Raw genomic sequence first — 22,493 nt, 5'->3', positions numbered from 1 at the left:
GGTTATTTGCCATTTCCAATTATTTTCAATTTCAGTTCTAATGAATATGTGCACTATGTTGTCATAAGACATACATATGGGAGCTTTTTGTCACTCCCCTGCTGGATAAAGGCCTCCTCATGCTGCACTGGTCATTGGGGTTTATCAAAGTGAACCACAATAGGTAGAACCACTTGGTGAATTGAGCAAAAATATGTCCCATGCCGAAACCCGGGATTGAACCAGGGACCTTTAGATCTTCAGTCTAACGCTCTCCCAACTGAGCTATTTCGGCTTCCTCCTGTGTAATTCATTTAGTTGCCATGTTATTGACGTTCCAGTTTGGTAGAGATTATCGCAAGTGGCTCAATGGGTAATATATTAACCAATGATGCACATTGCAATTCATGAAGCATCTGTGCACGATGTGGAGATGAGAAATAAATACAGGAGCTTTTTGTCACTCCACTCCTGAAGGGCCTATTGCTACACAAGCTATTGGGGATGACCAAAGTTTTTCAATTAGTTGTCATGCTATTGAAGTGCCAGTTAGAATAGAGAGCATAACAAGAGGCTCACATGGTTATTTGCCATTTCCCATGATTTTCAATTTCAGTTCCTAATGAATATGTGCACTGTGGTCATAAGACATACATATGGGAGCTTTTTGTCACTCCCCTGCTGGATAAAGGCCTCCTCATGCTGCCCTGGTCATTGGGGTTTGTCAAAGTTAACCACAATGGTTAGTACCACTTGGTGAAGTGAGCAAAAGCATGTCCCATGCCGATCTTCAGTCTAACGCTCTCCCAACTGAGCTATTTCGGCTTCCTCCTGCAGCATTGATTTAGTTGCCATTTTATTGATGTCCCAGTTTGGTAGAGATTATCGCAAGTGGCTCAATGGGTAATATATTAACCAATGATGCACATTGCAATTCATGAAGCATCTGTGCACGATGTGGAGATAAGAAATAAATACAGGAGCTTTTTGTCACTCCACTCCTGAAGGGCCTATTGCTACACAAGCTATTGGGGATGACCCAAGTTTTTCAATTATTTGTCATGCTATTGAAATGCCAGTTAGAATAGAGAGCATAACAAGAGGCTCACATGGTTATTTGCCATTTCCAATTATTTTCAATTTCAGTTCTAATGAATATGTGCACTATGTTGTCATAAGACATACATATGGGAGCTTTTTGTCACTTCCCTGCTGGATAAAGGCCTCCTCATGGTGCACTGGTCATTGGGGTTTATCAAAGTGAACCACAATAGGTAGAACCACTTGGTGAATTGAGCAAAAATATGTCCCATGCCAAAACCCGGGATTGAACCAGGGACCTTTAGATCTTCAGTCTAACGCTCTCCCAACTGAGCTATTTCGGCTTCCTCCTGTGCAATTCATTTAGTTGCCATGTTATTGACGTTCGAGTTTGGTAGAGATTATCGCAAGTGGCTCAATGGGTAATATATTAACCAATGATGCACATTGCAATTCATGAAGCATCTGTGCACGATGTGGAGATGAGAAATAAATACAGGAGCTTTTTGTCACTCCACTCCTGAAGGGCCTATTGCTACACAAGCTATTGGGGATGACCAAAGTTTTTCAATTAGTTGTCATGCTATTGAAGTGCCAGTTAGAATAGAGAGCATAACAAGAGGCTCACATGGTTATTTGCCATTTCCCATGATTTTCAATTTCAGTTCCTAATAAATATGTGCACTGTGGTCATAAGACATACATATGGGAGCTTTTTGTCACTCCCCTGCTGGATAAAGGCCTCCTCATGCTGCCCTGGTCATTGGGGTTTATCAAAGTTAACCACAATGGTTAGTACCACTTGGTGAAGTGAGCAAAAGCATGTCCCATGCCGATCTTCAGTCTAACGCTCTCCCAACTGAGCTATTTCGGCTTCCTCCTGCAGCATTGATTTAGTTGCCATTTTATTGATGTCCCAGTTTGGTAGAGATTATCGCAAGTGGCTCAATGGGTAATATATTAACCAATGATGCACATTGCAATTCATGAAGCATCTGTGCACGATGTGGAGATAAGAAATAAATACAGGAGCTTTTTGTCACTCCACTCCTGAAGGGCCTATTGCTACACAAGCTATTGGGGATGACCCAAGTTTTTCAATTATTTGTCATGCTATTGAAATGCCAGTTAGAATAGAGAGCATAACAAGAGGCTCACATGGTTATTTGCCATTTCCAATTATTTTCAATTTCAGTTCTAATGAATATGTGCACTATGTTGTCATAAGACATACATATGGGAGCTTTTTGTCACTCCCCTGCTGGATAAAGGCCTCCTCATGCTGCACTGGTCATTGGGGTTTATCAAAGTGAACCACAATAGGTAGAACCACTTGGTGAATTGAGCAACAATATGTCCCATGCCAAAACCCGGGATTGAACCAGGGACCTTTAGATCTTCAGTCTAACGCTCTCCCAACTGAGCTATTTCGGCTTCCTCCTGTGTAATTCATTTAGTTGCCATGTTATTGACGTTCCAGTTTGGTAGAGATTATCGCAAGTGGCTCAATGGGTAATATATTAACCAATGATGCACATTGCAATTCATGAAGCATCTGTGCACGATGTGGAGATGAGAAATAAATACAGGAGCTTTTTGTCACTCCACTCCTGAAGGGCCTATTGCTACACAAACTATTGGGGATGACCCAAGTTTTTCAATTAGTTGTCATGCTATTGAAGTGCCAGTTAGAATAGAGAGCATAACAAGAGGCTCACATGGTTATTTGCCATTTCCCATGATTTTCAATTTCAGTTCCTAATGAATATGTGCACTGTGGTCATAAGACATACATATGGGAGCTTTTTGTCACTCCCCTGCTGGATAAAGGCCTCCTCATGCTGCCCTGGTCATTGGGGTTTGTCAAAGTTAACCACAATGGTTAGTACCACTTGGTGAAGTGAGCAAAAGCATGTCCCATGCCGATCTTCAGTCTAACGCTCTCCCAACTGAGCTATTTCGGCTTCCTCCTGCAGCATTGATTTAGTTGCCATTTTATTGATGTCCCAGTTTGGTAGAGATTATCGCAAGTGGCTCAATGGGTAATATATTAACCAATGATGCACATTGCAATTCATGAAGCATCTGTGCACGATGTGGAGATAAGAAATAAATACAGGAGCTTTTTGTCACTCCACTCCTGAAGGGCCTATTGCTACACAAGCTATTGGGGATGACCCAAGTTTTTCAATTATTTGTCATGCTATTGAAATGCCAGTTAGAATAGAGAGCATAACAAGAGGCTCACATGGTTATTTGCCATTTCCAATTATTTTCAATTTCAGTTCTAATGAATATGTGCACTATGTTGTCATAAGACATACATATGGGAGCTTTTTGTCACTCCCCTGCTGGATAAAGGCCTCCTCATGCTGCACTGGTCATTGGGGTTTATCAAAGTGAACCACAATAGGTAGAACCACTTGGTGAATTGAGCAAAAATATGTCCCATGCCAAAACCCGGGATTGAACCAGGGACCTTTAGATCTTCAGTCTAACGCTCTCCCAACTGAGCTATTTCGGCTTCCTCCTGTGTAATTCATTTAGTTGCCATGTTATTGACGTTCCAGTTTGGTAGAGATTATCGCAAGTGGCTCAATGGGTAATATATTAACCAATGATGCACATTGCAATTCATGAAGCATCTGTGCACGATGTGGAGATGAGAAATAAATACAGGAGCTTTTTGTCACTCCACTCCTGAAGGGCCTATTGCTACACAAGCTATTGGGGATGACCAAAGTTTTTCAATTAGTTGTCATGCTATTGAAGTGCCAGTTAGAATAGAGAGCATAACAAGAGGCTCACATGGTTATTTGCCATTTCCCATGATTTTCAATTTCAGTTCCTAATGAATATGTGCACTGTGGTCATAAGACATACATATGGGAGCTTTTTGTCACTCCCCTGCTGGATAAAGGCCTCCTCATGCTGCCCTGGTCATTGGGGTTTGTCAAAGTTAACCACAATGGTTAGTACCACTTGGTGAAGTGAGCAAAAGCATGTCCCATGCCGATCTTCAGTCTAACGCTCTCCCAACTGAGCTATTTCGGCTTCCTCCTGCAGCATTGATTTAGTTGCCATTTTATTGATGTCCCAGTTTGGTAGAGATTATCGCAAGTGGCTCAATGGGTAATATATTAACCAATGATGCACATTGCAATTCATGAAGCATCTGTGCACGATGTGGAGATAAGAAATAAATACAGGAGCTTTTTGTCACTCCACTCCTGAAGGGCCTATTGCTACACAAGCTATTGGGGATGACCCAAGTTTTTCAATTATTTGTCATGCTATTGAAATGCCAGTTAGAATAGAGAGCATAACAAGAGGCTCACATGGTTATTTGCCATTTCCAATTATTTTCAATTTCAGTTCCTAATGAATATGTGCATTATGTGGTCATAAGACTTACATATGGGAGCTTTTTGTCTCTCCCCTGCTGGATAAAGGCCTCCTCATGCTGCCCTGGTCATTGGGGATTGTCAAAGTTAACCACAATGGGTATTACAACTTGGTGAAGTGAGCAAAAGTATGTCTGATGCCGATACCCGGGATTGCACCAGGGACCTTTAGATGTTCAGTCTAACGCTCTCCCAACTGAGCTATTTCGGCTTCCTCCTGTGTAATTCATTTAGTTACCATGTTATTGACGTTCCAGTTTGGTAGAGATTATCGCAAGTGGCTCAATGGGTAATATATTAACCAATGATGCACATTGCAATTCATGAAGCATCTGTGCACGATGTGGAGATGAGAAATAAATACAGGAGCTTTTTGTCACTCCACTCCTGAAGGGCCTATTGCTGCACAAGCTATTGGGGATGACCCAAGTTTTTCAATTATTTGTCATGCTATTGAAGTGCCAGTTAGAATAGAGAGCATAACAAGAGGCTCACATGGTTATTTGCCATTTCCCATGATTTTCAATTTCAGTTCCTAATGAATATGTGCACTGTGGTCATAAGACATACATATGGGAGCTTTTTGTCACTCCCCTGCTGGATAAAGGCCTCCTCATGCTGCCCTGGTCATTGGGGTTTGTCAAAGTTAACCACAATGGTTAGTACCACTTGGTGAAGTGAGCAAAAGCATGTCCCATGCCGATCTTCAGTCTAACGCTCTCCCAACTGAGCTCTTTCGGCTTCCTCCTGCAGCATTGATTTAGTTGCCATTTTATTGATGTCCCAGTTTGGTAGAGATTATCGCAAGTGGCTCAATGGGTAATATATTAACCAATGATGCACATTGCAATTCATGAAGCATCTGTGCACGATGTGGAGATAAGAAATAAATACAGGAGCTTTTTGTCACTCCACTCCTGAAGGGCCTATTGCTACACAAGCTATTGGGGATGACCCAAGTTTTTCAATTATTTGTCATGCTATTGAAATGCCAGTTAGAATAGAGAGCATAACAAGAGGCTCACATGGTTATTTGCCATTTCCAATTATTTTCAATTTCAGTTCTAATGAATATGTGCACTATGTTGTCATAAGACATACATATGGGAGCTTTTTGTCACTCCCCTGCTGGATAAAGGCCTCCTCATGCTGCACTGGTCATTGGGGTTTATCAAAGTGAACCACAATAGGTAGAACCACTTGGTGAATTGAGCAAAAATATGTCCCATGCCGAAACCCGGGATTGAACCAGGGACCTTTAGATCTTCAGTCTAACGCTCTCCCAACTGAGCTATTTCGGCTTCCTCCTGTGTAATTCATTTAGTTGCCATGTTATTGACGTTCCAGTTTGGTAGAGATTATCGCAAGTGGCTCAATGGGTAATATATTAACCAATGATGCACATTGCAATTCATGAAGCATCTGTGCACGATGTGGAGATGAGAAATAAATACAGGAGCTTTTTGTCACTCCACTCCTGAAGGGCCTATTGCTACACAAGCTATTGGGGATGACCAAAGTTTTTCAATTAGTTGTCATGCTATTGAAGTGCCAGTTAGAATAGAGAGCATAACAAGAGGCTCACATGGTTATTTGCCATTTCCCATGATTTTCAATTTCAGTTCCTAATGAATATGTGCACTGTGGTCATAAGACATACATATGGGAGCTTTTTGTCACTCCCCTGCTGGATAAAGGCCTCCTCATGCTGCCCTGGTCATTGGGGTTTGTCAAAGTTAACCACAATGGTTAGTACCACTTGGTGAAGTGAGCAAAAGCATGTCCCATGCCGATCTTCAGTCTAACGCTCTCCCAACTGAGCTATTTCGGCTTCCTCCTGCAGCATTGATTTAGTTGCCATTTTATTGATGTCCCAGTTTGGTAGAGATTATCGCAAGTGGCTCAATGGGTAATATATTAACCAATGATGCACATTGCAATTCATGAAGCATCTGTGCACGATGTGGAGATAAGAAATAAATACAGGAGCTTTTTGTCACTCCACTCCTGAAGGGCCTATTGCTACACAAGCTATTGGGGATGACCCAAGTTTTTCAATTATTTGTCATGCTATTGAAATGCCAGTTAGAATAGAGAGCATAACAAGAGGCTCACATGGTTATTTGCCATTTCCAATTATTTTCAATTTCAGTTCTAATGAATATGTGCACTATGTTGTCATAAGACATACATATGGGAGCTTTTTGTCACTCCCCTGCTGGATAAAGGCCTCCTCATGCTGCACTGGTCATTGGGGTTTATCAAAGTGAACCACAATAGGTAGAACCACTTGGTGAATTGAGCAACAATATGTCCCATGCCAAAACCCGGGATTGAACCAGGGACCTTTAGATCTTCAGTCTAACGCTCTCCCAACTGAGCTATTTCGGCTTCCTCCTGTGTAATTCATTTAGTTGCCATGTTATTGACGTTCCAGTTTGGTAGAGATTATCGCAAGTGGCTCAATGGGTAATATATTAACCAATGATGCACATTGCAATTCATGAAGCATCTGTGCACGATGTGGAGATGAGAAATAAATACAGGAGCTTTTTGTCACTCCACTCCTGAAGGGCCTATTGCTACACAAACTATTGGGGATGACCCAAGTTTTTCAATTAGTTGTCATGCTATTGAAGTGCCAGTTAGAATAGAGAGCATAACAAGAGGCTCACATGGTTATTTGCCATTTCCCATGATTTTCAATTTCAGTTCCTAATGAATATGTGCACTGTGGTCATAAGACATACATATGGGAGCTTTTTGTCACTCCCCTGCTGGATAAAGGCCTCCTCATGCTGCCCTGGTCATTGGGGTTTATCAAAGTTAACCACAATGGTTAGTACCACTTGGTGAAGTGAGCAAAAGCATGTCCTATGCCGATCTTCAGTCTAACGCTCTCCCAACTGAGCTATTTCGGCTTCCTCCTGCAGCATTGATTTAGTTGCCATTTTATTGATGTCCCAGTTTGGTAGAGATTATCGCAAGTGGCTCAATGGGTAATATATTAACCAATGATGCACATTGCAATTCATGAAGCATCTGTGCACGATGTGGAGATAAGAAATAAATACAGGAACTTTTTGTCACTCCACTCCTGAAGGGCCTATTGCTACACAAGCTATTGGGGATGACCCAAGTTTTTCAATTATTTGTCATGCTATTGAAATGCCAGTTAGAATAGAGAGCATAACAAGAGGCTCACATGGTTATTTGCCATTTCCAATTATTTTCAATTTCAGTTCTAATGAATATGTGCACTATGTTGTCATAAGACATACATATGGGAGCTTTTTGTCACTCCCCTGCTGGATAAAGGCCTCCTCATGCTGCACTGGTCATTGGGGTTTATCAAAGTGAACCACAATAGGTAGAACCACTTGGTGAATTGAGCAAAAATATGTCCCATGCCAAAACCCGGGATTGAACCAGGGACCTTTAGATCTTCAGTCTAACGCTCTCCCAACTGAGCTATTTCGGCTTCCTCCTGTGTAATTCATTTAGTTGCCATGTTATTGACGTTCCAGTTTGGTAGAGATTATCGCAAGTGGCTCAATGGGTAATATATTAACCAATGATGCACATTGCAATTCATGAAGCATCTGTGCACGATGTGGAGATGAGAAATAAATACAGGAGCTTTTTGTCACTCCACTCCTGAAGGGCCTATTGCTACACAAGCTATTGGGGATGACCAAAGTTTTTCAATTAGTTGTCATGCTATTGAAGTGCCAGTTAGAATAGAGAGCATAACAAGAGGCTCACATGGTTATTTGCCATTTCCCATGATTTTCAATTTCAGTTCCTAATGAATATGTGCACTGTGGTCATAAGACATACATATGGGAGCTTTTTGTCACTCCCCTGCTGGATAAAGGCCTCCTCATGCTGCCCTGGTCATTGGGGTTTGTCAAAGTTAACCACAATGGTTAGTACCACTTGGTGAAGTGAGCAAAAGCATGTCCCATGCCGATCTTCAGTCTAACGCTCTCCCAACTGAGCTATTTCGGCTTCCTCCTGCAGCATTGATTTAGTTGCCATTTTATTGATGTCCCAGTTTGGTAGAGATTATCGCAAGTGGCTCAATGGGTAATATATTAACCAATGATGCACATTGCAATTCATGAAGCATCTGTGCACGATGTGGAGATAAGAAATAAATACAGGAGCTTTTTGTCACTCCACTCCTGAAGGGCCTATTGCTACACAAGCTATTGGGGATGACCCAAGTTTTTCAATTATTTGTCATGCTATTGAAATGCCAGTTAGAATAGAGAGCATAACAAGAGGCTCACATGGTTATTTGCCATTTCCAATTATTTTCAATTTCAGTTCTAATGAATATGTGCACTATGTTGTCATAAGACATACATATGGGAGCTTTTTGTCACTTCCCTGCTGGATAAAGGCCTCCTCATGGTGCACTGGTCATTGGGGTTTATCAAAGTGAACCACAATAGGTAGAACCACTTGGTGAATTGAGCAAAAATATGTCCCATGCCGAAACCCGGGATTGAACCAGGGACCTTTAGATCTTCAGTCTAACGCTCTCCCAACTGAGCTATTTCGGCTTCCTCCTGTGCAATTCATTTAGTTGCCATGTTATTGACGTTCGAGTTTGGTAGAGATTATCGCAAGTGGCTCAATGGGTAATATATTAACCAATGATGCACATTGCAATTCATGAAGCATCTGTGCACGATGTGGAGATGAGAAATAAATACAGGAGCTTTTTGTCACTCCACTCCTGAAGGGCCTATTGCTACACAAGCTATTGGGGATGACCAAAGTTTTTCAATTAGTTGTCATGCTATTGAAGTGCCAGTTAGAATAGAGAGCATAACAAGAGGCTCACATGGTTATTTGCCATTTCCCATGATTTTCAATTTCAGTTCCTAATAAATATGTGCACTGTGGTCATAAGACATACATATGGGAGCTTTTTGTCACTCCCCTGCTGGATAAAGGCCTCCTCATGCTGCCCTGGTCATTGGGGTTTATCAAAGTTAACCACAATGGTTAGTACCACTTGGTGAAGTGAGCAAAAGCATGTCCCATGCCGATCTTCAGTCTAACGCTCTCCCAACTGAGCTATTTCGGCTTCCTCCTGCAGCATTGATTTAGTTGCCATTTTATTGATGTCCCAGTTTGGTAGAGATTATCGCAAGTGGCTCAATGGGTAATATATTAACCAATGATGCACATTGCAATTCATGAAGCATCTGTGCACGATGTGGAGATAAGAAATAAATACAGGAGCTTTTTGTCACTCCACTCCTGAAGGGCCTATTGCTACACAAGCTATTGGGGATGACCCAAGTTTTTCAATTATTTGTCATGCTATTGAAATGCCAGTTAGAATAGAGAGCATAACAAGAGGCTCACATGGTTATTTGCCATTTCCAATTATTTTCAATTTCAGTTCTAATGAATATGTGCACTATGTTGTCATAAGACATACATATGGGAGCTTTTTGTCACTCCCCTGCTGGATAAAGGCCTCCTCATGCTGCACTGGTCATTGGGGTTTATCAAAGTGAACCACAATAGGTAGAACCACTTGGTGAATTGAGCAACAATATGTCCCATGCCAAAACCCGGGATTGAACCAGGGACCTTTAGATCTTCAGTCTAACGCTCTCCCAACTGAGCTATTTCGGCTTCCTCCTGTGTAATTCATTTAGTTGCCATGTTATTGACGTTCCAGTTTGGTAGAGATTATCGCAAGTGGCTCAATGGGTAATATATTAACCAATGATGCACATTGCAATTCATGAAGCATCTGTGCACGATGTGGAGATGAGAAATAAATACAGGAGCTTTTTGTCACTCCACTCCTGAAGGGCCTATTGCTACACAAACTATTGGGGATGACCCAAGTTTTTCAATTAGTTGTCATGCTATTGAAGTGCCAGTTAGAATAGAGAGCATAACAAGAGGCTCACATGGTTATTTGCCATTTCCCATGATTTTCAATTTCAGTTCCTAATGAATATGTGCACTGTGGTCATAAGACATACATATGGGAGCTTTTTGTCACTCCCCTGCTGGATAAAGGCCTCCTCATGCTGCCCTGGTCATTGGGGTTTGTCAAAGTTAACCACAATGGTTAGTACCACTTGGTGAAGTGAGCAAAAGCATGTCCCATGCCGATCTTCAGTCTAACGCTCTCCCAACTGAGCTATTTCGGCTTCCTCCTGCAGCATTGATTTAGTTGCCATTTTATTGATGTCCCAGTTTGGTAGAGATTATCGCAAGTGGCTCAATGGGTAATATATTAACCAATGATGCACATTGCAATTCATGAAGCATCTGTGCACGATGTGGAGATAAGAAATAAATACAGGAGCTTTTTGTCACTCCACTCCTGAAGGGCCTATTGCTACACAAGCTATTGGGGATGACCCAAGTTTTTCAATTATTTGTCATGCTATTGAAATGCCAGTTAGAATAGAGAGCATAACAAGAGGCTCACATGGTTATTTGCCATTTCCAATTATTTTCAATTTCAGTTCTAATGAATATGTGCACTATGTTGTCATAAGACATACATATGGGAGCTTTTTGTCACTTCCCTGCTGGATAAAGGCCTCCTCATGCTGCACTGGTCATTGGGGTTTATCAAAGTGAACCACAATAGGTAGAACCACTTGGTGAATTGAGCAAAAATATGTCCCATGCCGAAACCCGGGATTGAACCAGGGACCTTTAGATCTTCAGTCTAACGCTCTCCCAACTGAGCTATTTCGGCTTCCTCCTGTGCAATTCATTAAGTTGCCATGTTATTGACGTTCCAGTTTGGTAGAGATTATCGCAAGTGGCTCAATGGGTAATATATTAACCAATGATGCACATTGCAATTCATGAAGCATCTGTGCACGATGTGGAGATGAGAAATAAATACAGTAGCTTTTTGTCACTCCACTCCTGAAGGGCCTATTGCTACACAAGCTATTGGGGATGACCAAAAGTTTTTCAATTAGTTGTCATGCTATTGAAGTGCCAGTTAGAATAGAGAGCATAACAAGAGGCTCACATGGTTATTTGCCATTTCCCATGATTTTCAATTTCAGTTCCTAATGAATATGTGCACTGTGGTCATAAGACATACATATGGGAGCTTTTTGTCACTCCCCTGCTGGATAAAGGCCTCCTCATGCTGCCCTGGTCATTGGGGTTTATCAAAGTTAACCACAATGGTTAGTACCACTTGGTGAAGTGAGCAAAAGCATGTCCTATGCCGATCTTCAGTCTAACGCTCTCCCAACTGAGCTATTTCGGCTTCCTCCTGCAGCATTGATTTAGTTGCCATTTTATTGATGTCCCAGTTTGGTAGAGATTATCGCAAGTGGCTCAATGGGTAATATATTAACCAATGATGCACATTGCAATTCATGAAGCATCTGTGCACGATGTGGAGATAAGAAATAAATACAGGAACTTTTTGTCACTCCACTCCTGAAGGGCCTATTGCTACACAAGCTATTGGGGATGACCCAAGTTTTTCAATTATTTGTCATGCTATTGAAATGCCAGTTAGAATAGAGAGCATAACAAGAGGCTCACATGGTTATTTGCCATTTCCAATTATTTTCAATTTCAGTTCTAATGAATATGTGCACTATGTTGTCATAAGACATACATATGGGAGCTTTTTGTCACTCCCCTGCTGGATAAAGGCCTCCTCATGCTGCACTGGTCATTGGGGTTTATCAAAGTGAACCACAATAGGTAGAACCACTTGGTGAATTGAGCAAAAATATGTCCCATGCCAAAACCCGGGATTGAACCAGGGACCTTTAGATCTTCAGTCTAACGCTCTCCCAACTGAGCTATTTCGGCTTCCTCCTGTGTAATTCATTTAGTTGCCATGTTATTGACGTTCCAGTTTGGTAGAGATTATCGCAAGTGGCTCAATGGGTAATATATTAACCAATGATGCACATTGCAATTCATGAAGCATCTGTGCACGATGTGGAGATGAGAAATAAATACAGGAGCTTTTTGTCACTCCACTCCTGAAGGGCCTATTGCTACACAAGCTATTGGGGATGACCAAAGTTTTTCAATTAGTTGTCATGCTATTGAAGTGCCAGTTAGAATAGAGAGCATAACAAGAGGCTCACATGGTTATTTGCCATTTCCCATGATTTTCAATTTCAGTTCCTAATGAATATGTGCACTGTGGTCATAAGACATACATATGGGAGCTTTTTGTCACTCCCCTGCTGGATAAAGGCCTCCTCATGCTGCCCTGGTCATTGGGGTTTGTCAAAGTTAACCACAATGGTTAGTACCACTTGGTGAAGTGAGCAAAAGCATGTCCCATGCCGATCTTCAGTCTAACGCTCTCCCAACTGAGCTATTTCGGCTTCCTCCTGCAGCATTGATTTAGTTGCCATTTTATTGATGTCCCAGTTTGGTAGAGATTATCGCAAGTGGCTCAATGGGTAATATATTAACCAATGATGCACATTGCAATTCATGAAGCATCTGTGCACGATGTGGAGATAAGAAATAAATACAGGAGCTTTTTGTCACTCCACTCCTGAAGGGCCTATTGCTACACAAGCTATTGGGGATGACCCAAGTTTTTCAATTATTTGTCATGCTATTGAAATGCCAGTTAGAATAGAGAGCATAACAAGAGGCTCACATGGTTATTTGCCATTTCCAATTATTTTCAATTTCAGTTCCTAATGAATATGTGCATTATGTGGTCATAAGACTTACATATGGGAGCTTTTTGTCTCTCCCCTGCTGGATAAAGGCCTCCTCATGCTGCCCTGGTCATTGGGGATTGTCAAAGTTAACCACAATGGGTATTACAACTTGGTGAAGTGAGCAAAAGTATGTCTGATGCCGATACCCGGGATTGCACCAGGGACCTTTAGATGTTCAGTCTAACGCTCTCCCAACTGAGCTATTTCGGCTTCCTCCTGTGTAATTCATTTAGTTACCATGTTATTGACGTTCCAGTTTGGTAGAGATTATCGCAAGTGGCTCAATGGGTAATATATTAACCAATGATGCACATTGCAATTCATGAAGCATCTGTGCACGATGTGGAGATGAGAAATAAATACAGGAGCTTTTTGTCACTCCACTCCTGAAGGGCCTATTGCTGCACAAGCTATTGGGGATGACCCAAGTTTTTCAATTATTTGTCATGCTATTGAAGTGCCAGTTAGAATAGAGAGCATAACAAGAGGCTCACATGGTTATTTGCCATTTCCCATGATTTTCAATTTCAGTTCCTAATGAATATGTGCACTGTGGTCATAAGACATACATATGGGAGCTTTTTGTCACTCCCCTGCTGGATAAAGGCCTCCTCATGCTGCCCTGGTCATTGGGGTTTGTCAAAGTTAACCACAATGGTTAGTACCACTTGGTGAAGTGAGCAAAAGCATGTCCCATGCCGATCTTCAGTCTAACGCTCTCCCAACTGAGCTCTTTCGGCTTCCTCCTGCAGCATTGATTTAGTTGCCATTTTATTGATGTCCCAGTTTGGTAGAGATTATCGCAAGTGGCTCAATGGGTAATATATTAACCAATGATGCACATTGCAATTCATGAAGCATCTGTGCACGATGTGGAGATAAGAAATAAATACAGGAGCTTTTTGTCACTCCACTCCTGAAGGGCCTATTGCTACACAAGCTATTGGGGATGACCCAAGTTTTTCAATTATTTGTCATGCTATTGAAATGCCAGTTAGAATAGAGAGCATAACAAGAGGCTCACATGGTTATTTGCCATTTCCAATTATTTTCAATTTCAGTTCTAATGAATATGTGCACTATGTTGTCATAAGACATACATATGGGAGCTTTTTGTCACTCCCCTGCTGGATAAAGGCCTCCTCATGCTGCACTGGTCATTGGGGTTTATCAAAGTGAACCACAATAGGTAGAACCACTTGGTGAATTGAGCAAAAATATGTCCCATGCCGAAACCCGGGATTGAACCAGGGACCTTTAGATCTTCAGTCTAACGCTCTCCCAACTGAGCTATTTCGGCTTCCTCCTGTGTAATTCATTTAGTTGCCATGTTATTGACGTTCCAGTTTGGTAGAGATTATCGCAAGTGGCTCAATGGGTAATATATTAACCAATGATGCACATTGCAATTCATGAAGCATCTGTGCACGATGTGGAGATGAGAAATAAATACAGGAGCTTTTTGTCACTCCACTCCTGAAGGGCCTATTGCTACACAAGCTATTGGGGATGACCAAAGTTTTTCAATTAGTTGTCATGCTATTGAAGTGCCAGTTAGAATAGAGAGCATAACAAGAGGCTCACATGGTTATTTGCCATTTCCCATGATTTTCAATTTCAGTTCCTAATGAATATGTGCACTGTGGTCATAAGACATACATATGGGAGCTTTTTGTCACTCCCCTGCTGGATAAAGGCCTCCTCATGCTGCCCTGGTCATTGGGGTTTGTCAAAGTTAACCACAATGGTTAGTACCACTTGGTGAAGTGAGCAAAAGCATGTCCCATGCCGATCTTCAGTCTAACGCTCTCCCAACTGAGCTATTTCGGCTTCCTCCTGCAGCATTGATTTAGTTGCCATTTTATTGATGTCCCAGTTTGGTAGAGATTATCGCAAGTGGCTCAATGGGTAATATATTAACCAATGATGCACATTGCAATTCATGAAGCATCTGTGCACGATGTGGAGATAAGAAATAAATACAGGAGCTTTTTGTCACTCCACTCCTGAAGGGCCTATTGCTACACAAGCTATTGGGGATGACCCAAGTTTTTCAATTATTTGTCATGCTATTGAAATGCCAGTTAGAATAGAGAGCATAACAAGAGGCTCACATGGTTATTTGCCATTTCCAATTATTTTCAATTTCAGTTCTAATGAATATGTGCACTATGTTGTCATAAGACATACATATGGGAGCTTTTTGTCACTCCCCTGCTGGATAAAGGCCTCCTCATGCTGCACTGGTCATTGGGGTTTATCAAAGTGAACCACAATAGGTAGAACCACTTGGTGAATTGAGCAACAATATGTCCCATGCCAAAACCCGGGATTGAACCAGGGACCTTTAGATCTTCAGTCTAACGCTCTCCCAACTGAGCTATTTCGGCTTCCTCCTGTGTAATTCATTTAGTTGCCATGTTATTGACGTTCCAGTTTGGTAGAGATTATCGCAAGTGGCTCAATGGGTAATATATTAACCAATGATGCACATTGCAATTCATGAAGCATCTGTGCACGATGTGGAGATGAGAAATAAATACAGGAGCTTTTTGTCACTCCACTCCTGAAGGGCCTATTGCTACACAAACTATTGGGGATGACCCAAGTTTTTCAATTAGTTGTCATGCTATTGAAGTGCCAGTTAGAATAGAGAGCATAACAAGAGGCTCACATGGTTATTTGCCATTTCCCATGATTTTCAATTTCAGTTCCTAATGAATATGTGCACTGTGGTCATAAGACATACATATGGGAGCTTTTTGTCACTCCCCTGCTGGATAAAGGCCTCCTCATGCTGCCCTGGTCATTGGGGTTTATCAAAGTTAACCACAATGGTTAGTACCACTTGGTGAAGTGAGCAAAAGCATGTCCTATGCCGATCTTCAGTCTAACGCTCTCCCAACTGAGCTATTTCGGCTTCCTCCTGCAGCATTGATTTAGTTGCCATTTTATTGATGTCCCAGTTTGGTAGAGATTATCGCAAGTGGCTCAATGGGTAATATATTAACCAATGATGCACATTGCAATTCATGAAGCATCTGTGCACGATGTGGAGATAAGAAATAAATACAGGAACTTTTTGTCACTCCACTCCTGAAGGGCCTATTGCTACACAAGCTATTGGGGATGACCCAAGTTTTTCAATTATTTGTCATGCTATTGAAATGCCAGTTAGAATAGAGAGCATAACAAGAGGCTCACATGGTTATTTGCCATTTCCAATTATTTTCAATTTCAGTTCTAATGAATATGTGCACTATGTTGTCATAAGACATACATATGGGAGCTTTTTGTCACTCCCCTGCTGGATAAAGGCCTCCTCATGCTGCACTGGTCATTGGGGTTTATCAAAGTGAACCACAATAGGTAGAACCACTTGGTGAATTGAGCAAAAATATGTCCCATGCCAAAACCCGGGATTGAACCAGGGACCTTTAGATCTTCAGTCTAACGCTCTCCCAACTGAGCTATTTCGGCTTCCTCCTGTGTAATTCATTTAGTTGCCATGTTATTGACGTTCCAGTTTGGTAGAGATTATCGCAAGTGGCTCAATGGGTAATATATTAACCAATGATGCACATTGCAATTCATGAAGCATCTGTGCACGATGTGGAGATGAGAAATAAATACAGGAGCTTTTTGTCACTCCACTCCTGAAGGGCCTATTGCTACACAAGCTATTGGGGATGACCAAAGTTTTTCAATTAGTTGTCATGCTATTGAAGTGCCAGTTAGAATAGAGAGCATAACAAGAGGCTCACATGGTTATTTGCCATTTCCCATGATTTTCAATTTCAGTTCCTAATGAATATGTGCACTGTGGTCATAAGACATACATATGGGAGCTTTTTGTCACTCCCCTGCTGGATAAAGGCCTCCTCATGCTGCCCTGGTCATTGGGGTTTGTCAAAGTTAACCACAATGGTTAGTACCACTTGGTGAAGTGAGCAAAAGCATGTCCCATGCCGATCTTCAGTCTAACGCTCTCCCAACTGAGCTATTTCGGCTTCCTCCTGCAGCATTGATTTAGTTGCCATTTTATTGATGTCCCAGTTTGGTAGAGATTATCGCAAGTGGCTCAATGGGTAATATATTAACCAATGATGCACATTGCAATTCATGAAGCATCTGTGCACGATGTGGAGATAAGAAATAAATACAGGAGCTTTTTGTCACTCCACTCCTGAAGGGCCTATTGCTACACAAGCTATTGGGGATGACCCAAGTTTTTCAATTATTTGTCATGCTATTGAAATGCCAGTTAGAATAGAGAGCATAACAAGAGGCTCACATGGTTATTTGCCATTTCCAATTATTTTCAATTTCAGTTCTAATGAATATGTGCACTATGTTGTCATAAGACATACATATGGGAGCTTTTTGTCACTTCCCTGCTGGATAAAGGCCTCCTCATGGTGCACTGGTCATTGGGGTTTATCAAAGTGAACCACAATAGGTAGAACCACTTGGTGAATTGAGCAAAAATATGTCCCATGCCGAAACCCGGGATTGAACCAGGGACCTTTAGATCTTCAGTCTAACGCTCTCCCAACTGAGCTATTTCGGCTTCCTCCTGTGCAATTCATTTAGTTGCCATGTTATTGACGTTCGAGTTTGGTAGAGATTATCGCAAGTGGCTCAATGGGTAATATATTAACCAATGATGCACATTGCAATTCATGAAGCATCTGTGCACGATGTGGAGATGAGAAATAAATACAGGAGCTTTTTGTCACTCCACTCCTGAAGGGCCTATTGCTACACAAGCTATTGGGGATGACCAAAGTTTTTCAATTAGTTGTCATGCTATTGAAGTGCCAGTTAGAATAGAGAGCATAACAAGAGGCTCACATGGTTATTTGCCATTTCCCATGATTTTCAATTTCAGTTCCTAATAAATATGTGCACTGTGGTCATAAGACATACATATGGGAGCTTTTTGTCACTCCCCTGCTGGATAAAGGCCTCCTCATGCTGCCCTGGTCATTGGGGTTTATCAAAGTTAACCACAATGGTTAGTACCACTTGGTGAAGTGAGCAAAAGCATGTCCCATGCCGATCTTCAGTCTAACGCTCTCCCAACTGAGCTATTTCGGCTTCCTCCTGCAGCATTGATTTAGTTGCCATTTTATTGATGTCCCAGTTTGGTAGAGATTATCGCAAGTGGCTCAATGGGTAATATATTAACCAATGATGCACATTGCAATTCATGAAGCATCTGTGCACGATGTGGAGATAAGAAATAAATACAGGAGCTTTTTGTCACTCCACTCCTGAAGGGCCTATTGCTACACAAGCTATTGGGGATGACCCAAGTTTTTCAATTATTTGTCATGCTATTGAAATGCCAGTTAGAATAGAGAGCATAACAAGAGGCTCACATGGTTATTTGCCATTTCCAATTATTTTCAATTTCAGTTCTAATGAATATGTGCACTATGTTGTCATAAGACATACATATGGGAGCTTTTTGTCACTTCCCTGCTGGATAAAGGCCTCCTCATGCTGCACTGGTCATTGGGGTTTATCAAAGTGAACCACAATAGGTAGAACCACTTGGTGAATTGAGCAAAAATATGTCCCATGCCGAAACCCAGGATTGAACCAGGGACCTTTAGATCTTCAGTCTAACGCTCTCCCAACTGAGCTATTTCGGCTTCCTCCTGTGCAATTCATTAAGTTGCCATGTTATTGACGTTCCAGTTTGGTAGAGATTATCGCAAGTGGCTCAATGGGTAATATATTAACCAATGATGCACATTGCAATTCATGAAGCATCTGTGCACGATGTGGAGATGAGAAATAAATACAGGAGCTTTTTGTCACTCCACTCCTGAAGGGCCTATTGCTACACAAGCTATTGGGGATGACCAAAGTTTTTCAATTAGTTGTCATGCTATTGAAGTGCCAGTTAGAATAGAGAGCATAACAAGAGGCTCACATGGTTATTTGCCATTTCCCATGATTTTCAATTTCAGTTCCTAATGAATATGTGCACTGTGGTCATAAGACATACATATGGGAGCTTTTTGTCACTCCCCTGCTGGATAAAGGCCTCCTCATGCTGCCCTGGTCATTGGGGTTTATCAAAGTTAACCACAATGGTTAGTACCACTTGGTGAAGTGAGCAAAAGCATGTCCTATGCCGATCTTCAGTCTAACGCTCTCCCAACTGAGCTATTTCGGCTTCCTCCTGCAGCATTGATTTAGTTGCCATTTTATTGATGTCCCAGTTTGGTAGAGATTATCGCAAGTGGCTCAATGGGTAATATATTAACCAATGATGCACATTGCAATTCATGAAGCATCTGTGCACGATGTGGAGATAAGAAATAAATACAGGAACTTTTTGTCACTCCACTCCTGAAGGGCCTATTGCTACACAAGCTATTGGGGATGACCCAAGTTTTTCAATTATTTGTCATGCTATTGAAATGCCAGTTAGAATAGAGAGCATAACAAGAGGCTCACATGGTTATTTGCCATTTCCAATTATTTTCAATTTCAGTTCTAATGAATATGTGCACTATGTTGTCATAAGACATACATATGGGAGCTTTTTGTCACTCCCCTGCTGGATAAAGGCCTCCTCATGCTGCACTGGTCATTGGGGTTTATCAAAGTGAACCACAATAGGTAGAACCACTTGGTGAATTGAGCAAAAATATGTCCCATGCCAAAACCCGGGATTGAACCAGGGACCTTTAGATCTTCAGTCTAACGCTCTCCCAACTGAGCTATTTCGGCTTCCTCCTGTGTAATTCATTTAGTTGCCATGTTATTGACGTTCCAGTTTGGTAGAGATTATCGCAAGTGGCTCAATGGGTAATATATTAACCAATGATGCACATTGCAATTCATGAAGCATCTGTGCACGATGTGGAGATGAGAAATAAATACAGGAGCTTTTTGTCACTCCACTCCTGAAGGGCCTATTGCTACACAAGCTATTGGGGATGACCAAAGTTTTTCAATTAGTTGTCATGCTATTGAAGTGCCAGTTAGAATAGAGAGCATAACAAGAGGCTCACATGGTTATTTGCCATTTCCCATGATTTTCAATTTCAGTTCCTAATGAATATGTGCACTGTGGTCATAAGACATACATATGGGAGCTTTTTGTCACTCCCCTGCTGGATAAAGGCCTCCTCATGCTGCCCTGGTCATTGGGGTTTGTCAAAGTTAACCACAATGGTTAGTACCACTTGGTGAAGTGAGCAAAAGCATGTCCCATGCCGATCTTCAGTCTAACGCTCTCCCAACTGAGCTATTTCGGCTTCCTCCTGCAGCATTGATTTAGTTGCCATTTTATTGATGTCCCAGTTTGGTAGAGATTATCGCAAGTGGCTCAATGGGTAATATATTAACCAATGATGCACATTGCAATTCATGAAGCATCTGTGCACGATGTGGAGATAAGAAATAAATACAGGAGCTTTTTGTCACTCCACTCCTGAAGGGCCTATTGCTACACAAGCTATTGGGGATGACCCAAGTTTTTCAATTATTTGTCATGCTATTGAAATGCCAGTTAGAATAGAGAGCATAACAAGAGGCTCACATGGTTATTTGCCATTTCCAATTATTTTCAATTTCAGTTCTAATGAATATGTGCACTATGTTGTCATAAGACATACATATGGGAGCTTTTTGTCACTTCCCTGCTGGATAAAGGCCTCCTCATGGTGCACTGGTCATTGGGGTTTATCAAAGTGAACCACAATAGGTAGAACCACTTGGTGAATTGAGCAAAAATATGTCCCATGCCGAAACCCGGGATTGAACCAGGGACCTTTAGATCTTCAGTCTAACGCTCTCCCAACTGAGCTATTTCGGCTTCCTCCTGTGCAATTCATTTAGTTGCCATGTTATTGACGTTCGAGTTTGGTAGAGATTATCGCAAGTGGCTCAATGGGTAATATATTAACCAATGATGCACATTGCAATTCATGAAGCATCTGTGCACGATGTGGAGATGAGAAATAAATACAGGAGCTTTTTGTCACTCCACTCCTGAAGGGCCTATTGCTACACAAGCTATTGGGGATGACCAAAGTTTTTCAATTAGTTGTCATGCTATTGAAGTGCCAGTTAGAATACAGAGCATAACAAGAGGCTCACATGGTTATTTGCCATTTCCCATGATTTTCAATTTCAGTTCCTAATGAATATGTGCACTGTGGTCATAAGACATACATATGGGAGCTTTTTGTCACTCCCCTGCTGGATAAAGGCCTCCTCATGCTGCCCTGGTCATTGGGGTTTATCAAAGTTAACCACAATGGTTAGTACCACTTGGTGAAGTGAGCAAAAGCATGTCCTATGCCGATCTTCAGTCTAACGCTCTCCCAACTGAGCTATTTCGGCTTCCTCCTGCAGCATTGATTTAGTTGCCATTTTATTGATGTCCCAGTTTGGTAGAGATTATCGCAAGTGGCTCAATGGGTAATATATTAACCAATGATGCACATTGCAATTCATGAAGCATCTGTGCACGATGTGGAGATAAGAAATAAATACAGGAACTTTTTGTCACTCCACTCCTGAAGGGCCTATTGCTACACAAGCTATTGGGGATGACCCAAGTTTTTCAATTATTTGTCATGCTATTGAAATGCCAGTTAGAATAGAGAGCATAACAAGAGGCTCACATGGTTATTTGCCATTTCCAATTATTTTCAATTTCAGTTCTAATGAATATGTGCACTATGTTGTCATAAGACATACATATGGGAGCTTTTTGTCACTCCCCTGCTGGATAAAGGCCTCCTCATGCTGCACTGGTCATTGGGGTTTATCAAAGTGAACCACAATAGGTAGAACCACTTGGTGAATTGAGCAAAAATATGTCCCATGCCAAAACCCGGGATTGAACCAGGGACCTTTAGATCTTCAGTCTAACGCTCTCCCAACTGAGCTATTTCGGCTTCCTCCTGTGTAATTCATTTAGTTGCCATGTTATTGACGTTCCAGTTTGGTAGAGATTATCGCAAGTGGCTCAATGGGTAATATATTAACCAATGATGCACATTGCAATTCATGAAGCATCTGTGCACGATGTGGAGATGAGAAATAAATACAGCAGCTTTTTGTCACTCCACTCCTGAAGGGCCTATTGCTACACAAGCTATTGGGGATGACCAAAGTTTTTCAATTAGTTGTCATGCTATTGAAGTGCCAGTTAGAATAGAGAGCATAACAAGAGGCTCACATGGTTATTTGCCATTTCCCATGATTTTCAATTTCAGTTCCTAATGAATATGTGCACTGTGGTCATAAGACATACATATGGGAGCTTTTTGTCACTCCCCTGCTGGATAAAGGCCTCCTCATGCTGCCCTGG

General features: G+C 41.6%; 19 non-coding genes across 19 annotated transcripts; all 19 read right to left on the bottom strand.

Moving 5' to 3' along the window:
* Positions 1-201: 201 nt before the first annotated feature.
* Positions 202-274, bottom strand: TRNAF-GAA (transfer RNA phenylalanine (anticodon GAA)). Its single transcript has one exon. It is a non-coding gene; the product is annotated as a tRNA-Phe (tRNA).
* A 1,017-nt stretch (positions 275-1,291) lies between these two features.
* Positions 1,292-1,364, bottom strand: TRNAF-GAA (transfer RNA phenylalanine (anticodon GAA)). The gene has a single exon. It is a non-coding gene; the product is annotated as a tRNA-Phe (tRNA).
* A 1,017-nt stretch (positions 1,365-2,381) lies between these two features.
* TRNAF-GAA (transfer RNA phenylalanine (anticodon GAA)) lies at positions 2,382-2,454 on the bottom strand. The gene has a single exon. It is a non-coding gene; the product is annotated as a tRNA-Phe (tRNA).
* A 1,017-nt stretch (positions 2,455-3,471) lies between these two features.
* Positions 3,472-3,544, bottom strand: TRNAF-GAA (transfer RNA phenylalanine (anticodon GAA)). The gene has a single exon. It is a non-coding gene; the product is annotated as a tRNA-Phe (tRNA).
* Positions 3,545-5,652: 2,108 nt separating this feature from the next.
* TRNAF-GAA (transfer RNA phenylalanine (anticodon GAA)) lies at positions 5,653-5,725 on the bottom strand. Its single transcript has one exon. It is a non-coding gene; the product is annotated as a tRNA-Phe (tRNA).
* A 1,017-nt stretch (positions 5,726-6,742) lies between these two features.
* Positions 6,743-6,815, bottom strand: TRNAF-GAA (transfer RNA phenylalanine (anticodon GAA)). The gene has a single exon. It is a non-coding gene; the product is annotated as a tRNA-Phe (tRNA).
* Positions 6,816-7,832: 1,017 nt separating this feature from the next.
* TRNAF-GAA (transfer RNA phenylalanine (anticodon GAA)) lies at positions 7,833-7,905 on the bottom strand. The gene has a single exon. It is a non-coding gene; the product is annotated as a tRNA-Phe (tRNA).
* Positions 7,906-8,922: 1,017 nt separating this feature from the next.
* On the bottom strand, positions 8,923-8,995 carry TRNAF-GAA (transfer RNA phenylalanine (anticodon GAA)). Its single transcript has one exon. It is a non-coding gene; the product is annotated as a tRNA-Phe (tRNA).
* A 1,017-nt stretch (positions 8,996-10,012) lies between these two features.
* TRNAF-GAA (transfer RNA phenylalanine (anticodon GAA)) lies at positions 10,013-10,085 on the bottom strand. The gene has a single exon. It is a non-coding gene; the product is annotated as a tRNA-Phe (tRNA).
* Positions 10,086-11,102: 1,017 nt separating this feature from the next.
* TRNAF-GAA (transfer RNA phenylalanine (anticodon GAA)) lies at positions 11,103-11,175 on the bottom strand. Its single transcript has one exon. It is a non-coding gene; the product is annotated as a tRNA-Phe (tRNA).
* Positions 11,176-12,193: 1,018 nt separating this feature from the next.
* Positions 12,194-12,266, bottom strand: TRNAF-GAA (transfer RNA phenylalanine (anticodon GAA)). Its single transcript has one exon. It is a non-coding gene; the product is annotated as a tRNA-Phe (tRNA).
* Positions 12,267-14,374: 2,108 nt separating this feature from the next.
* On the bottom strand, positions 14,375-14,447 carry TRNAF-GAA (transfer RNA phenylalanine (anticodon GAA)). Its single transcript has one exon. It is a non-coding gene; the product is annotated as a tRNA-Phe (tRNA).
* Positions 14,448-15,464: 1,017 nt separating this feature from the next.
* Positions 15,465-15,537, bottom strand: TRNAF-GAA (transfer RNA phenylalanine (anticodon GAA)). The gene has a single exon. It is a non-coding gene; the product is annotated as a tRNA-Phe (tRNA).
* Positions 15,538-16,554: 1,017 nt separating this feature from the next.
* On the bottom strand, positions 16,555-16,627 carry TRNAF-GAA (transfer RNA phenylalanine (anticodon GAA)). The gene has a single exon. It is a non-coding gene; the product is annotated as a tRNA-Phe (tRNA).
* A 1,017-nt stretch (positions 16,628-17,644) lies between these two features.
* Positions 17,645-17,717, bottom strand: TRNAF-GAA (transfer RNA phenylalanine (anticodon GAA)). The gene has a single exon. It is a non-coding gene; the product is annotated as a tRNA-Phe (tRNA).
* Positions 17,718-18,734: 1,017 nt separating this feature from the next.
* TRNAF-GAA (transfer RNA phenylalanine (anticodon GAA)) lies at positions 18,735-18,807 on the bottom strand. The gene has a single exon. It is a non-coding gene; the product is annotated as a tRNA-Phe (tRNA).
* A 1,017-nt stretch (positions 18,808-19,824) lies between these two features.
* On the bottom strand, positions 19,825-19,897 carry TRNAF-GAA (transfer RNA phenylalanine (anticodon GAA)). The gene has a single exon. It is a non-coding gene; the product is annotated as a tRNA-Phe (tRNA).
* Positions 19,898-20,914: 1,017 nt separating this feature from the next.
* On the bottom strand, positions 20,915-20,987 carry TRNAF-GAA (transfer RNA phenylalanine (anticodon GAA)). Its single transcript has one exon. It is a non-coding gene; the product is annotated as a tRNA-Phe (tRNA).
* A 1,017-nt stretch (positions 20,988-22,004) lies between these two features.
* TRNAF-GAA (transfer RNA phenylalanine (anticodon GAA)) lies at positions 22,005-22,077 on the bottom strand. Its single transcript has one exon. It is a non-coding gene; the product is annotated as a tRNA-Phe (tRNA).
* Positions 22,078-22,493: the final 416 nt, after the last annotated feature.

This window comes from Petromyzon marinus, chromosome 19 (assembly GCF_048934315.1).
Source record: "Petromyzon marinus isolate PM22_M1 ecotype Great Lakes invasive population chromosome 19, UKy_Petmar_22M1.pri1.0, whole genome shotgun sequence".
In the NCBI taxonomy this organism is placed as follows: domain Eukaryota; kingdom Metazoa; phylum Chordata; class Hyperoartia; order Petromyzontiformes; family Petromyzontidae; genus Petromyzon; species Petromyzon marinus.
The sequence above is the reverse complement of the archived record's forward strand: the minus strand, read 5'-3'. Positions and strand labels throughout refer to the sequence as shown.